The 16,245-nt window shown below is 51.8% G+C and overlaps 1 protein-coding gene across 6 annotated transcripts in view; it reads right to left on the bottom strand.

The window, feature by feature from the left end:
• Positions 1-16,245, bottom strand: part of NTM (neurotrimin) — a 921,398-nt gene that overhangs the window by 794,095 nt on the left and 111,058 nt on the right. The gene's annotated exons all lie outside the window — the stretch shown is intronic.

Below are 16,245 nucleotides of genomic sequence, written 5' to 3'. Positions count from 1 at the left end.
GACGGCCACGTGGCCGCAGCCCAGGGAGCCCACAGCCCTGTTCTCCACAGACTCTGCTGTGCTCACTCATCGAGCCACAGAGAAGCAATTCCAGAGAAATGGAAAACACAGCCTCCCCCTACACATCCCTGCCTTGGTGCAGGCCGTTCCTTCTTGCTTGATGATTTCGTTCTTCCTCTGATGACTGTGGCATTTGCATCTATATCCTGCAAACCGGCATCATCTTATTTGCCAGCCCCATCTACTTGAAACTACAGGCCCAAGATGGAGCTGTAGTTAAAGAGCTTTCTAACGTCATAAATTTGGACCAGCCTCAGTCTACCTGTTTTCCACATCTTTAAAGAAGGAATTAAAATCCTAATGTCCTCTCCCTAACAGGAGGCTGGGATGAGATGCTGTCATAAACGTGTTGCAGACTATGAAGAGCTAAACAATGGCAACAAATTATTGTGATTTTTCACTTATGGATGGATTATAGCCTATCGACAGGACATTTGTAAGTTCCTTGAAAACTCAAGCCGGGTTTTATATTTCTTCATCTCTTCCAGAGGGTCCAGTTATGCAAATATTACTTACTCAGTAAATGCTTGCTGCAGCCTGGCCCCGGAGAAGCTGACATTTTGGTCTGGACAAAGCACGCTCACGACACAGTGTGAAGCCACCGAGTGATCTGTCTGTGTCGGGGTGTGGTGGGGCGGGGAAGGCGGAAGGCAAGCAAAGCTCAGAAAAGGAGCCCCAAACCAGAGAGAACTGCAGATGCGCCGCACGGACGGCGTGAAGGGGAGCTCGGCATGGGACCCTCAGGAGGTGCCCGTGGACGGCGGCACCAAGGTCAGGTGGTCCTTAGACACCCGCCCCCAATCATAAGCAACCCAGCGCCCCAGCTTACGACACCCTCCTTACTGACGCTTACTTTCTGAGACAGCCTGACCTCAAGGAGGAGGCTTCCGCCTCCATCTTCCTGGAGAAAGCAACGTGGCCAAGCACGGGGAAAGTTGGGTTCAAATCACAAAATCTTGGGCTTCCCTGGGGGTGCAGTGGTTAAGAATCCGCCTGCGATTGCAGGGGACTACGGGTTCAGGCCCTGGTCCGGGAAGATCCCACATGCCGCAGAGCAGCTAAGCCCGTGCGCCACAACTGCTGAGGCTGTGCTCTGGAGCCCGCGAGCCGCAGCTGCTGACCCCGCACGCCTGCAGCCCACGCTCCACAACGGGAGAAGCCGCCTCGGTGGGAGGCCCGCGCACCGTGGCGAGGAGCGGCCCGCCGCTCGCCGCAACTAGAGAGAGCCCGCGCGCAGCAACGAAGACCCAACGCAGCCAAAAATAAATAAATAAAATTTTAAAAAAATCACAAAATCTGGGGTTGAGTCCAATCTCAGCAACTGAACACTGGTGTGTCCTGGAACAACTTATTTCAGGTCTCGAGTTTTATTGTTCATCTCTACAATGGAAAGAACATAATCTGCTCGGCTGTCTTTCTCCTCCGTGGCAGGGATCTAATGAAGGCTCCCAGTAGATGGTATGCTGACACGGGGACCCAGCTTCACAAGGAGCCCGTGTTTATAGGGTAATTAGCCTGCATGTGAAGTGTCTATCTATCTGTTTCTCACCATGATTTTACTCTGAGGCGCCTGTTTGAACCCAACATCAAGATGGGACCACTGCTGTTCCTTCTCCACAATACCCTCCATGTTCTTGGGGTCCTGCCCCACTGAGCTCGAAAGGACAGGGCTACCTGCCTGTGGAAAATAACCTTAAGTCTTCTGTCCAGAAGCCCTCAAAACAGAGGCCTTAGAGAAGCAAATGTAAAGGGACAGAGGCAGAGAGTAAAGCAGATTTCTTACAGTCCTCTTCCTCCTTTCCATCAAATTCTGTTTCTTGGAGGCCCTGGGGCTGTGGACCCTGCCATATTGTCACAGCTTAGCTGGGCTCTCCAGGGCAGTTAGTAACTCATCCTGAGAACTGGACACAGAGCGGCGCCCCCAGTGGGCCCCGCCACACACGTGGTCAGCGCCACAGAGGGAGTCAGCCCTCCCTGTGGTCCCTCTCCTCCTCTCCTCCTCCTCAGAGCGGCTGGCAGGATTTATAGGGCTGTCCCAGCGACACGCCATCTCAGTAACTGCAGAATGGCAGTTGTAAAAAATCCCATTTGCCAGGGTATTAGAATCCCATTAGCACTCCCAGTGGAGAAATAACCCCGACCCTTCGGAAGGAATTAAAGATATTTGGGCACCAGCACTCGGAGTGTTATAGGTCCTTCCCCCCTTTGGAATGATCATACCAACAGACATAAAGCCTCAGGCACCAGATGTCCTTGGTCCATAAACCCCTTGAGAAAAGTCCTAGGAAAGATGTATGAAAGGGCCTCTGGTCCAACAAACAGGCTCCAGAATAATCACAAAAGGTAATTGACACAGGGCCCTCTGATTTTTCTGTGCTCGAAAGGGAGTGGTTTTAGGGGAAGCCAGGTTTGGATTTCAGAACCCGACTGCTCCCTTACAGCCTCTCACATCCTCTTGGCCACTCCCCACGCCATTGCCAGAGCAGTAACTGACATCGAACAGAAATACCGCCAAACTTCTCCTGCCCACAGACTGTCAAAACACAGTCACCTGCAAAACAAAAGGATGACCACCGAGGGACATTGTCATAGTGTCGGGTTCAATCACTTCACTTTAACAATGAAGCAACAGAAGCTCAGAGAGGTGAAGCAACAGGCCCAAGATCACACAGCTCGTTAAACTGAAGTCTCCTCGTTCCCTGTCTGCATTTTGAAAATTCCCAGGTAATATCAACACTATTGTTACTGGGACCACACTGATAATCCAGGTCATCGGGTTTTGTAAAAAATTAAACACAACAAAGCATATAAAGTCTTTAACGTGGTGAGAATAATTACTCTATAAACGGTTGTTGTATTACACGTTTGAGATTTAGACCATACACCGTAGTTTCAAGAGCATTTAGAAGACCGACTCTGTGCCATAAGCTGAGCTAGACATACAGTGACATCTTATCATCTAAACTTCAAAGTACTCCTGTCTGACAGGGCACATGGCCCTTACTTCTCAGATGGGGCAGGTGAGGCTGAGAGAGAAGAGGAAGGAGGAGACAGCTTAGTGGCTCTAAGAGCAGATGCCTGTCCCCCCACCCCACCTGCTGTAGGTGCAGAGCGGTGTCCTGACTCGTGCTGACACCCTCTGCCTGCTGTCCAGCCGGGGGCGATATGGCTGAGGACGAGGTGGGTTGACTTCAACATGCATACATTGATTCTGAGGCTTGAGTGCCGACCGCCAGAGGAAGAGACACGGCTGCCACGGGATGGAGTGGGATGTGGGCACATGTGCAGACAGAAGCGGCAGAAAGGGGTGGACAGACTGACAGGGTGCACGATGGCAGGGAACCGCACTGCATGTTGAACCCGCAGATCAATACAGAGACGCATATCCGGGGCGTCTGGCAGCCCACAGCTGTGTGGAGGTGCACACAGACCAGGGCGAGCGTGGAAGGCTGAGAATCTACGGAGACACAGTCCAGCCCAGAGACAGGCGGACGAGCATCACACGTGATTCAGGCAACGCCGTCTGTGAGAGAGACCCCCAGCGCCCTGTGAAGTGGACCCCAAATTCCACCTGGAGCTGGGAGAGGGCGTCAGGCTGGTGCTCAGCTATTTTCAATCCCTTCAAGCTCTTTTGCCCCGAACCTCCGTCTGAGAAATCCATCCCTGTCAAGCCCCGAGGGGTTACACCGGGGAGGTGATGGGCGGCTGCAGCCCCACCTGATTTGAGGGCATCTCCTGGCAGGGGAAGGTCCGTTTGTGCCTCTGGACCCACATTCTGAAGTCAGAAGTGAGGTGGGTCTGTGGCGACAGCGGAAGGGGCAGCAGGGGCAGCTGGTGGCCGGGCACAGCTGGGCCCGGCTGTGGAGGGAGGAGCGCCGGGTCTACAGCAGACGGGGCAGAAAAGGGGCCTGGAGGGCCGCTGGGCCGGCTGGTGCTGGCTGGGTGGGCCTTGGGGCCGGGTCACAGGTTCCCTCTGAAGGCCCTGGCCCAGGCCTTCCTGCTGGATGGCCCGCTCTGGAGGCAGGAACAGCCCTTCTGACGTTGGCATCTGAGTTCATCTCCACTCCAGGTAACTTCGCCGCCAACAGAGCAAGTGAATGGATCAGAGAAGAAGGAAGGCCACGCCACCTGGCCTAATTCAAGCCTATGACCCCAGAGACCGAGTGGGCCTGAACCGCTCGATGATCCCTGTGCATTTTCCCAGCGAATCCACTTTCCTTTCCCCGGGAGGGGACCACCTTACAGCTCCCACTTTCTCCAGCCCTCCTTCCTTCCCCAGGTGGAGACCTCACTTCTCACACCTGTGAGGAGCGGGACACAATCGGAAGAAAACAAGCCATCTTCCCCCCCACCCCGCCGGCCCCGGCAAACCCAGCCCCATGTGTCTGTCCTGTCTGTCCTCCTGTTTCCACTTCCAGCTCAAGCCAAGCCCTGCTCTGCGCTCGGGATTCCACGTGCATGGCCTCTGTGTCCCCACCAGGCCGCTTCCTGCCTTTATCCATCTTTGTTTCCTCACCTCCAGGGCTTCCCCTGCCCTGGACGATCCCGCCAGCCTGCAGACGCCAGGCCAACATGCTTCAACGCCTCCCAATGAAAACAAAGACACATCGACCAGCCAAAGGTCTCCCCGAAGCCCCCGAAGGGGTTCTCTGTCCCCTCCATCTGCACTTCCTCAGCCCTCATTTTCCCTTGACCGGAATTCAGGGCGTCACGAAAAACAGTGACTTCTGACCTGTCAGAGCCAGTGGGCACTTCTCAGTCCTTATCTTACTCGGTCTCTCCCTCAAATGACGCATTCACTCAGTGGGGTACTTTGTTCGACGTTGGTGACGTGCTGGGCCGGTCCCCAGCACCAGGTATACGTCTCTAAATGGACAGAGAGCAAAAGTCCCTGCCCATCTGCCCATGAGGCTGTGTTCTATGGGAAGACTGACCTCAGCCCGGACAAACAGGTGCCCTGTGTGCGGAGGGTGAGTGATGGAGAAAAAATAAATGGGGGACCTGGGCGGGAAGGGACCAGAGTCAGAGATCCCGGCAGCGTCCTGCCCGACGGGCTGTCACCCCTCTTACCATCCCTCCCTCCCTTTGCTGTGCTGGGTGCACGCGCCTGCATCTCCTCCCCGCACGTCATTTGCTGGCTTCTCCTCTTCCCCGTGACCCCCCAGGACTGCAGGGCGCCATTCCTCCCCACGGGCCCCCCTGTCTACACTCTCTCTGAGCTCACAACCTGTCAGGCGCTTTAAGGCCGTCCTAATGCTGCTGTGCCCAGCCTCCATCCCACCTTGAACTCCAAACTCACAGATCCACGGAAGGCACCTCCACTCAAGTCTAACAGAGAACTTCAACCTCACAGTTCACAGCAGAACCCTTGACTGAGGCCGACCTGTTACACACACACACACACTCCTGTTCCTCCCCTGTTCCTCCCATCCAACTGGCTGCTCAGGCCAAAAGCCTGGTCCTCATCATTGATCCTGCCTTCTCTTACCTGCTGTCCCGCCTTCAGCTCTATAGCAAATGCTGTCACCACAGGGCCTCAAAAACACGGTCTGAATCTACTCCACTTCCACGTTATCTCTTACCTGCACAGGCAAAAACCTGCTCATGGGTCCTCCTGAGTTCATCCCCCAAAAGCAGCCAGGATGGCCTCTTCAACATGCGGGTCAGATCTTAGCATCATTCTCTCAAGGACCCTCCAGTGGCCTCCCCTCCCCTCCCCTCACCACCTCCTTCTAGGCTCATCGCCTGCCGTGCCCCTTCTCACTGCCAAACAGGACAAGCCCTCCCCCGCCCTGCCCTCTCTGCCTGGAACCTTCCTCCTCGGGACATCTGGGCAGCCAGCTCCTCACACAGGCCCTGGTCACCCATCTCCCCTGCACACCCCACCCCCTGCCAAGCCACACTGTGTCCCTTCCCTCCTCCAGACTCCCCACAATGCTCGCTGCTCCCTGAAAAACAGCCTTTGCTTCTTGTCTTTATTGACCTATTTGCTGTCTGCTACTCTCACCAGAGTGTGAACCCCATGAGGTCAGGGTGCCACCTGTCTGGCTGGACTGCACAGGTGCTCTAGGCAGAGGCTTGCGGTCAGACTCTGGATTATTTCCAGTTGCACCTCTTACTCACTGGTGGGGGGGGGGTCCTAGGCCCAAGACCACCTCTCTGTGCCTCGGGGTTCTCAGCTGTAAAATGAGGGTAAACATAACGTCTGCCTCATGGGCGTGTTGTGAGGGATGAGAAACAGATAAATTAGATGATGTGGAGCGGAGCTTCATGGGATATGCACTCAATAAATATTTGTGGAATAGGTAAATCCTCACCCCTAATGGTCCCCTTGGGGATAAAGATTTCAAGAAGAGGCAACGTGCTCCCTGCGAGAGTGAAATGCATAACCTGGCCAGAGAAAGAAGAAGAAAGCGTGCAGCCCTCTCAGGACAGGTCTACACAGTTCACGTCTTGGGAGGTTTGTTTTCTCTAATGTCCACCGTGGTCACGAGGGGACAGAGCTGCTACAGGGAGGACTGTGGGATCTGGAGCCCAGGACCATCAGTGCTGAGCTGGGAGCCCCAGGATGGCACCCCTGCTAGGAGTCAGGGCAGGGAGCACACGAAGTCCTTCCAGTGAATTCCACCCCACCCCGACTTCCGGGGACACGCAGCACTTCTTCTCACGTCTTTGACCCCTGATCCATGCCGGAACACACATCACCCAGGGGGTTCTCTGCAGGGATGCAGTCTCTCAAAGAGGGCGAACGAGTCACAAAATAATAAAATATAAACGAATCACGGGAACTGCGTGGATAGCAGACGACGCACAGGCACACAGTAACAGCATGGGACAGACCCAGGGCTCAGTAAAGGGACTTAATCTGGTTTGGGGGCTCAGGAGACTTTTCCCTGATGCGGAAGGAATCTGGCATATTTTTAACAATTATAATAGGCCAGTGTGTGAAACAAGAGTGGAAGGGCCCAGAGGACAAGTTAGAGATTTTTGACCTTTTTTCCCCAGAGAAGGGGAGCCAATTTAGAGTTTAAAACAAGTGAATGATATGATCCAGTTTGTGTTTTGAAAAGGACATTCTCTACGGTGTGGAGGAGGGATTGGAAAGAAACGAGAGGGACGTGTGGGCAGGAGGACTCCACGGCTGGTTGAAGTGATCCCGGCCGGAGACAGGAGCAGCCGGGCCCAGCGGCTGTCAGTGAAGATGCAGGTGGTCACTCTGTGGGCATGACCAGGACCCGCTTCAACACCACTTTACCTCCGCGGGGCAGTTACCACTGGACCCATTCTAAAGGCGAGGACACTGAGGCTCAGCGTAGTTGAGTACCTAGGTGACCCAGCTGTTAAGTGACAAGGTTGTATTTGAACCCATCTATGGACCCCAAGAATGTTTTCTTTGTCCACCACTCAATCACTCTAGAAAGAATGTGTAAAATCATTGAATCCGTGCTCCGAGATTCTCCCATGAAATTACGGACACCTGCTCAGTGGGTGCATCTTCCAGGCTACACGAGCTGCAATAATCACTGTGTTTGGTGCGTGGCTGCACTGGGCTCTGAGCGGCCTCCAAGTGCTGGAACGGAATGGCCCGGGACCACTCGGCCACGTGATGCCGCGCCTGAAATGGCAGTGCCAGGACCAGCCTCCTGCACTGAGGAGAGCACAGGTCACATCTCCAGTCTGGACCGGACGCTGGCAAGACCACGGTGCTTAGAAGCATCCGTGACGGGAGCAGGTGCCTCCGGAAAAGGGCACATGAGAAAGAGGTGACCAGAGGAGATCTGAGCAGTGGCCCCTCCTGGCAGCCTGGTCGGGGCATCCCAGCTAGTCCTCCCCAGCAGAGCTCCCTTCCAGGCCCAGTGCAGCCCACTCCAGCCTGGGAAGGAGCCACTCATGTATATGCAAATGCCAAGGTGGGAAGGCAGGCGGGGGGGAATTAGCATTTTGAATGAGACTAGACAACAGGGAAAGAACAGAAGTAATGGGCAATAACTTGCCATGGATTTTGGAGAAAAAGGAGGGGAAAGGTCCTGGCCCCAGGGCAGAGGTCACAGCTGTCTGCAGGACTCAGAAGAACCTTGTAATAACCATAATAAAAATAACAAAAACAGAATCAATAAAACAACAGTACAAAATATACAGTTATTTCAGTAACAGTTAACCAGCATTTAGCAACATGCAGAGCGACACGTGCATACACCTCCCAACCACTCCACGAGGCGGGGAGTGTTCGCTCAGAGGCTCAGGTCTGTCTCAAGTCATGCGACCAGCGTGAGGCAGAGCCAGGACTTGAGCTTCGCTCTGTCTGACTGCAGAGCCTGTATTCCTAATGTCCAGTCAATGCCGCCTCTGTCCTCTTTTGCACCATCCAGAGCACTGGAGCATGGCAGACACGGCTCAGACAGCAGCAAATGGAAGGATGGGGGTGGGTGATGGCGGGCAGGAGACGGGGGGCGGGAGATGGGGTCCCACTCACCAGGGGCTGGTGGGGGGGGGATGGAAATGGTGACCCTCCTCCCTGACCAGAGCATCCCCTAGAGCCGTGTTTCTTTCCCCAAACCTGAACAGCCTTGTTGTGAGGCAAAGCCCAAAGTCTGAGAATTCAGAAATAGCAAATCCCATCTCTGTCCGGGGGGGCTCAGAGGTAGGGCCATGGGGGTGACTGTGGGCCGGGATGTGTGGGCGCCTGTGCTCCGGGGTGAGGCCTCTCAAGGCCCCTCCGTGCCCATTCAGAGTCGCGGCCGTGACTCCTATGGTCCCTGCTTACGATGTTCACGACACCTGGTTGTTGCTCGCGGGGGCCTGTGGGCTGGTGGTGCTGCGGGCCCTCAGGAGGGGCGGCCAGCCGGCCTGGAGCCACACACCAAGCTGGGATCCCCATCGGGCACTACCAGCTTTATTGAGTGGAGCACTGAACTGGAACAAACTAAGTGCTCCCAAATAAGCTGATGGAGATGCTGGGTCAGGACGCCCCCCAGCGAAAAGGGATTGGCTGACCTTTACCCCCTCGGCACGCAGCTTCCGGGAGCTTCTGCACCTACCCCCTGCCCCCCAGGTGAGTGATGACGGGCACAGGGTGTGGGTGTGGGTGTGACCCAGGCCGCGGCACCCCTGACCCCCTGGCCTTGGCTGTGCGGCCCTGGCCTGCTGGCGTTTGCTCCCTGCTTTCTCTGCAGGCAAGGGACTTGGCCGCTGTCCCAGGTAGGGCCCCTTCAAGGTGAATGCAAGTGCGCCCTAGAGCCAGAACAAGGAGGAGTTCTCGGAGATGCGGGGGACAGGACAGGAGCACAGCTTCAGGGCCTCCCGGAGGCCACCCCTTCCTCAGATGGAGGCCGTACCCCTGCTGGCTGCCAGCAGGGCCTTGAAAGCATCATTCTTTGGTGTGAGGGGGTGTGAAGACCACCACCTAGGTTATTCTCAGCCACGAACTCTAAATCCCAGAGCAGGAAATGACCCCAGAATGCCCCCGCGTCCCCAGGCCTCTTGAGGGGGCTATGCCAGACAAGCCAATGTCCAGATGGGGGGAAGGGGCATCTGTCTCCTTCTGAGCATTTGCCTCCACAGATGCCAACTTGCATTCAGCCCTAAGGAGTTCAGTTTTGGATCCAGCCAAACATGTCACGTTTGCCCCTCGCTGGGATTGGAAGACCATTCAGATCTCTCACCATCACTTTTCAAAAGCTTGTCATCCATTCCGATAAACTAACACCTCTGCCACCCTCCAGCGATCTCTTTTGCTGACAAAGCCATGGCGCCAGTGAAGTGGGATGCAGCATCTGGGTGTGTGGGGGGGGTATTGGTAATGAGACATTCTGCTGATGTGCAGGTGGTCTGGGAATGCAGCTAGGAGACAAACTTGAACCTGAGGCTTTTGCTGAGCCTGGAGAAGGGCTGCTCCCAGGGTGGGAACAGGGCTTCGGGGCAGGAATGTCTGCCATGGGCTCTGGGCGTGCCGCCCTGGAGCAGCCGGTCCTCCTGCTCAGCCTCTTTCCAGGCCGGTTCCTTCTGGCTCCAGGCCCAGGCCGCGGGCCTGATCTCAGCCCGGGAGAAGGGCCATTGGGAATGTGGGGAACCTCTGCTGGGCAGGAGGAAGTTCAAGGGGAGCGTGGCGGGAGGGGAAAGTCTGCAGGGCCGAGCAGGGGCCCGGGAGCCTCACCACCGCACCATCAGGAGGAGCAGGCCTTGGCCTCCGCCGCTCAGAGCCGCATGCATTCAATGGAGCAGGCGAAACATGCAATCTGCAGAACGCGTGTCAGAAATCACAACACAAACAACAGCAGGGCGCGTGGGGGAGAGAGGCCCACAGCAGCCTCTGGCTGCGCCGTCCTCCTGGCGCCGGTGACCAGGCTGGGGACGAGGGGCTACGTGGAGGTTGAGAGACCCGAAGACCCCAGACGGCGTGCGTGATGAGCTCAGAGTCGGGCCACGTCAGCCCTTCGATCAGTCTCTTACTGCTAATTTCCCCTCGTGTTTTTTAATTTAATTCTCGGCTTCCTTCAAATACCAGTCAATGAACCATCCAAATTTCCTCCAAATACCCTTGAAAATGTTGAATTATGCAATTAAGGTTGGTGTAATACAATAATATGAGGAGAAATGTTGTCATACATATTTTAATGAAATGTACAGGCCTGGGAGGGGGAGAGAGAAATTTCTCAGAGCCGTCCTCTCCCACCTCTGGTGACTGTTACGTCTTCTTCTCCATCTTTTGTTATTAAAACCCTGGCATCAACGCAAACCCCAAATGAGCATCACTGGATGGGACCTGCAGGGACAGCTGCAAAGACTCAGCAGATTTGGGTTTGCAAATGTCAGAGCGAGGTCACTGGGTGTGGGATTATTCTGCCCACGGACTTCTGCATGATTTACTCATTCATTCAAAAATATTAGCCAGGGTTGTCTGGGACTGTCCCAGTTTTAGCACTTAAAGTCCAGTGACTCAAAAAACCCCTAATCCTAACATGAAGCTGTGTTTTCTGGCAATTTTGACGTGTTTATAAGGCTCGGAGGCACCTCCTCTGGAAAGCTTTCTCTGATAACTCCGAAATGGACTCCATCCTTCCTCAGTGCCATTAGCCACTCCAACACGCTGTACTGTGTGTGTCACCACACTGGCTTCCACCCCCACCAACACACACACACACCTCACCATGGTTCCTTGAGGTCAGTATCGTGTCTTATTTGTCATTGTATTCCTAACACCTCACAGAGATTGGCCAGGTTGCCAGCACTAAAATATTTATTGGATGATCGATAATAATGATGTAAATAGCAGTAATGATAGTAGTGATTATTTTTATTCAGATTTACTATGCACCTGGCACATGAGAGCAAAACCTTAAGTGACATATAGGGGCTTGACAGTGCCGGAGAGAAGCATATTTGAGAAAGAGAGAGCTGTGTACATGTTGAGAAAAGTACTTGGAAAAAGTACTTAATACAACTTATTGGATTAATAGAACTTATTGAATGACAGACACAGGGGTACAAGAAGAAAAGATGTTTGAGGAGAAATGCTTACACCTGTGTAAGAGAATAAAGTTGAAATAAGAGGTTACAGGGAAAAAAGTTATGATGGATATGTAGGTTAGGCTCAAGTGTAGAAGCCATAAATATGAAAATCAGTTGCTCAGCCTTGACTGAGTAGAAAATAGAATCCCAATACTGGTTTCTGGGCAAAGGAAGGGGGAGGTAAAGCACAGGGAAAAGGTACTGAGGTTTATGTCCTGACTTTAGCTCTGGTTTACCCCTTGGGAAACTACTTATGTTTCTGGGCCTCACTGCCTCATCTGTAAAGTTGGGGACTGGTACCTAACTTGAAGAGTACTTTTGAATCAGGGGCAGTGCCTATGACCTACAACATAGCCAGCAATGAACAACGGAAGCCACCATCACCATCATCACCATCATCATCATCATCATCTCATCATCACCATCATCATCACCATCATCACCATCATCATCACCATCACCACCATCACCATCATCACCATCATCATCACCATCATCACCATCATCATCATCACCACCATCAACATCACCACCATCATCATCATCATCACCATCATCACCATCACCACCATCAACATCACCACCATCACCATCATCATCATCATCACCATCATCATCATCACCACCATCAACATCACCACCATCATCATCATCATCACCATCATCATCATCACCACCATCAACATCATCACCATCACCATCATCATCACCATCATCATCATCATCATCACCACCATCAACATCACCACCATCATCACCATCACCATCACCATCACCATCACCACCAGCATCACCATCACCATCATCATCATCTCATCATCACCATCATCATCACCATCATCACCATCATCACCACCATCATCACCATCACCATCACCACCATCAACATCACCACCATCACCATCATCATCATCATCACCATCATCATCATCACCACCATCACCATCATCACCATCATCATCATCATCATCACCATCATCATCACCACCATCAACATCACCACCATCACCATCATCACCATCATCATCACCATCATCATCATCACCACCATCAACATCATCACCATCACCATCATCATCACCATCATCATCATCATCACCACCATCAACATCACCACCATCATCACCATCACCATCACCATCACCATCACCACCAGCATCACCATCACCATCATCATCATCATCACCATCATCATCATCACCATCATCACTGTCACCATCAGCATCACATCATCATCACCATCATCTTCCATCATCACCATCATCATTATCACCATCACCCCCATTGAGGAGTTTAAGGGAAATTAATCTAATGGACTATGGGGCGAAGAGAATTCTCCAACTTATCAATGGCCACTGGCAAATCTACAACCTGGGTCACCTTCTAGGTCAACCTTAAACAGAAAATATTTAGTAAGCAGTGTTCCCATGGATTCCCTGGGGCATTTTAAATATTATGGTTATTGTATTACCCTTTTATTTATAGTTCTGTGATCCTAAGACTCAATAGATAAATATTAATTTTCTGTTAAGAGACTGACCTATTCTTACATTAATATTTTTAAGTTGTTGCTTTCTTGTTGTTTTTCCTCCTTCCCTTATATACATTTGTCACTCTCAGCCTAGACTGCAGTTTGCAGCTAAAGAACACACTTTGATTTCTTTCGTTTATTCATCGCTGTTTAGTACAGATTTCTGTGTGTACCCGATACTCACTCCCTGCAAAATAATGCTCACATCATGCTACTCAAAACCTCAGCCCTCTGGTCTTAATTGTTTTTCAATTTGACATCCATCCACCCTATGCTCCAGCCACATCAATCCTCTCAAAGTTTCCTGGGCCCACCAGGCACTTCCAAGTCCTGGGGCGTTGGTTCTACCCTCTGTTCCCCCAGCATCGGAAGGGCCGAGCTGTGCTCAGGATTTGGCAGGCAGACAGGAAGCACCACCACTTGTGAGGGAATGGGTGCTGCCTGTGAATTTGGAGTAAGGAGCTAGGGCTCAGTGCAGTACGTGTGCCATCTCTCTGACTCACTCGTTTCTCTATAGTAGCATTGGGATAATAATACCTTTTTATAAAGTAGTACATGTTATTATGTTAGCGTCATACATAAAGATGTTATAGAAACTGAAAAGTACTCTGGGCGAAATGTATTAATCCACAGCATGATATAATGAAAAGCACACAAGAGTCTGCTTTCAGTTCTAATACCACCGCTTACTGGCTACCTGATCATGAATAAGTCACTTTGCAGTTTTAGATTTCAATTAATCACCCATAACATGAGATTAGCAGCAACTGGCCTGCCAACTTTTCAGGGCTATTAGGATTGCAAGTGAGATGCTCTCTGTAAAACTGCTTAGCCAGCTGCATGTTGCTAGATTGTTAAGTAGTTAAGTAGGTAAAGAAGCAGCCCTAGCCCCACCACACAGAGGCAGCGTGCCCTGGGCAGGGGTGGGTCCCTCCTCTCTCTGCCTGCTTGCCCAGGTTACAAATAGAAGGGACACGGAGACGTACAGCATTGTTAAGGGCCCAAGGAGTTAATGCACACGAAGTGCTCAAAACAATGCCTGAAACAATAACTACATAAGTGGGCTGAGCTATGTTGTTGGTGCTATTATTAGCAGTATTGTTATCCTGTGCTCCCACATCTTAGGGAGCTTCAGGACTGAAAGCGTCCCATGGTCACAAGGCAATGTTCCCCCCCTCTGCCTCGGCAGCCACCAGGTAAGGCAACTTTCTTCTTTGCTTTTTTCATAGCTCATCTTGTCTAATCTTGCTCTGGAATCCTGTGATTCTCTATCTTCCCAGAAAGACAACCCAGATAAGTCATTTTACACTGAGGATGGCTCCTGCATGCTGAGAGACAGCACCAGCTCCAAGATGTGATTAGGGAACGTCTTTTATGGCCCCTGGTCTAGGTGCAGACATGGCCCAGATTCGGTGGAACTGAATCTTACACAGTTTTCAGGTTCTCTTTAAAAAGAAGAACATGAGATTACAAATATAAAAGTAAGTATGGAGGCAATCTTTAAAAATTGTGAATCACTATATTGTACACCTGTAACTTCCATGATATTGTACAGCAACTATACTTCAATTAAAAAAAGAAAAGAAATTTAACATTAAAAAAAATAACTATGGATGTATTTATTTAAAATGAGAAATTGCAAGTTGTAAATATTTTAAAGCTAAAAAATACCCATAAAAATCAGCAAATCTAGAAAAAATAATGTATTGATATTAACTCTCTTCCAATACATTTCAGTAATATTTTCCTACACTCTTAGCTATATATACATTTATCAATTCTTCATATAATAATTTTATAATATTTTCTATAGAGAAAAATGAAAGATAATCCAATGTGTCCTCTAGCATGGCTGATTTTTTTTTTTTTTTTTGCGGTACGCGGGCCTCTCACTGCTGTGGCCTCTCCCGTTGCGGAGCACAGACTCCGGACGCGCAGGCGCAGCGGCCACGGCTCACGGGCCCAGCCGCTCCGCGGCACGTGGGATCCTCCCGGACCGAGGCAGGAACCCGTGTCCCCTGCATCGGCAGGAGGACTCTCCACCACTGCGCCACCAGGGAAGCCCTACAAAATATATTTGACTAGGTGACTATTTTCTTCCCCCAGGGCCCTGTTTCTGTTACCTATCGCTATAGAACAGACTGTCTCAAGACATAGTGGGTTGAGCTCTCCTTAGATGTTCCAATCCCAAAGGAGCGTCGACGAACGCAGCCGCATGGATGACCCCGCCGTCGCCCCGGGAAGCGCAGGTGAGTTAACCCTGCTGAGCTCTGGATTAATTGCCAAGTCATGAGTGAGTAAGGGGTGGTGGTTGTAAAGCCATTAAGATTTGGGAAGGTTTTCTGTTCAGTAAGAAATAACTAAAGCGGTAAGAGACAACTAAATGCACCCAGTGGTGTGCTGCTGTGGTAGACACGTGGCTTGGCTCTGAGGTGACGTGGCAGCAAAGGCTAGAAGGGGGGGCGTTCGTAGGGGCCAGAAGAGCAGGGAGGTTAGTGGGTACTTCGCAAACTTGGCCAAGACAGTTCCAGGCAAAATGCTGCCAATGCCAATGGGCTCCTTCCCACAGAGTACGTTAAGGTGCTGCCGAAGAAGAGCTGGCCTGTGTCCGGACAGAATTTGGAGGAAATACAGGGATCCCAGGATAGTGTCTGGGGGGCAAAGCGTCTCAAAGGAAGGGCCTTAGAGAAAAGAGCAAATCAAGGCAGTGACTGGAAGACCCTTTGCTGCAGTCCCTGGAAGATTTAAGGCGATGCCCCCTAGAGCCTGAGCAAGACAGAAGCACTCCTAGAACCACGCTCTCCCACAGCAGCGTTGCGTCCCCAACGTGGAAAGAGCTCAGTCCCAGAAGGAGTGCGCTGGGGCACGGTGCGTGGAATAGACCCCACGAGATTGGTAGATAACACGTTATATTTAAAGAGCTTTGTCCTGATGAGAGAAGTGCCAGCTTGGATAAAGAACTAGAGAAGCCCCAAGTGAAAAAGGTAGTGAAGCGCCCACGTTCCCGAAGCAAGCAGGCTTCAGTCATTCAGCAGCAAGCCTGGGCTACGTCTTGTGAGAAAGGAAGAATGAGTCGGAGGGCAAAGCCAGGAGTCCAGACGGTAGAACCAAAAGCAGTGGATCCAGAAACCCTCAGAGGCAGAACT

Source organism: Kogia breviceps, chromosome 7 (assembly GCF_026419965.1).
Source record: "Kogia breviceps isolate mKogBre1 chromosome 7, mKogBre1 haplotype 1, whole genome shotgun sequence".
Lineage (NCBI taxonomy): Eukaryota > Metazoa > Chordata > Mammalia > Artiodactyla > Physeteridae > Kogia > Kogia breviceps.
This window is presented reverse-complemented; position numbering and strand designations above follow the sequence as displayed.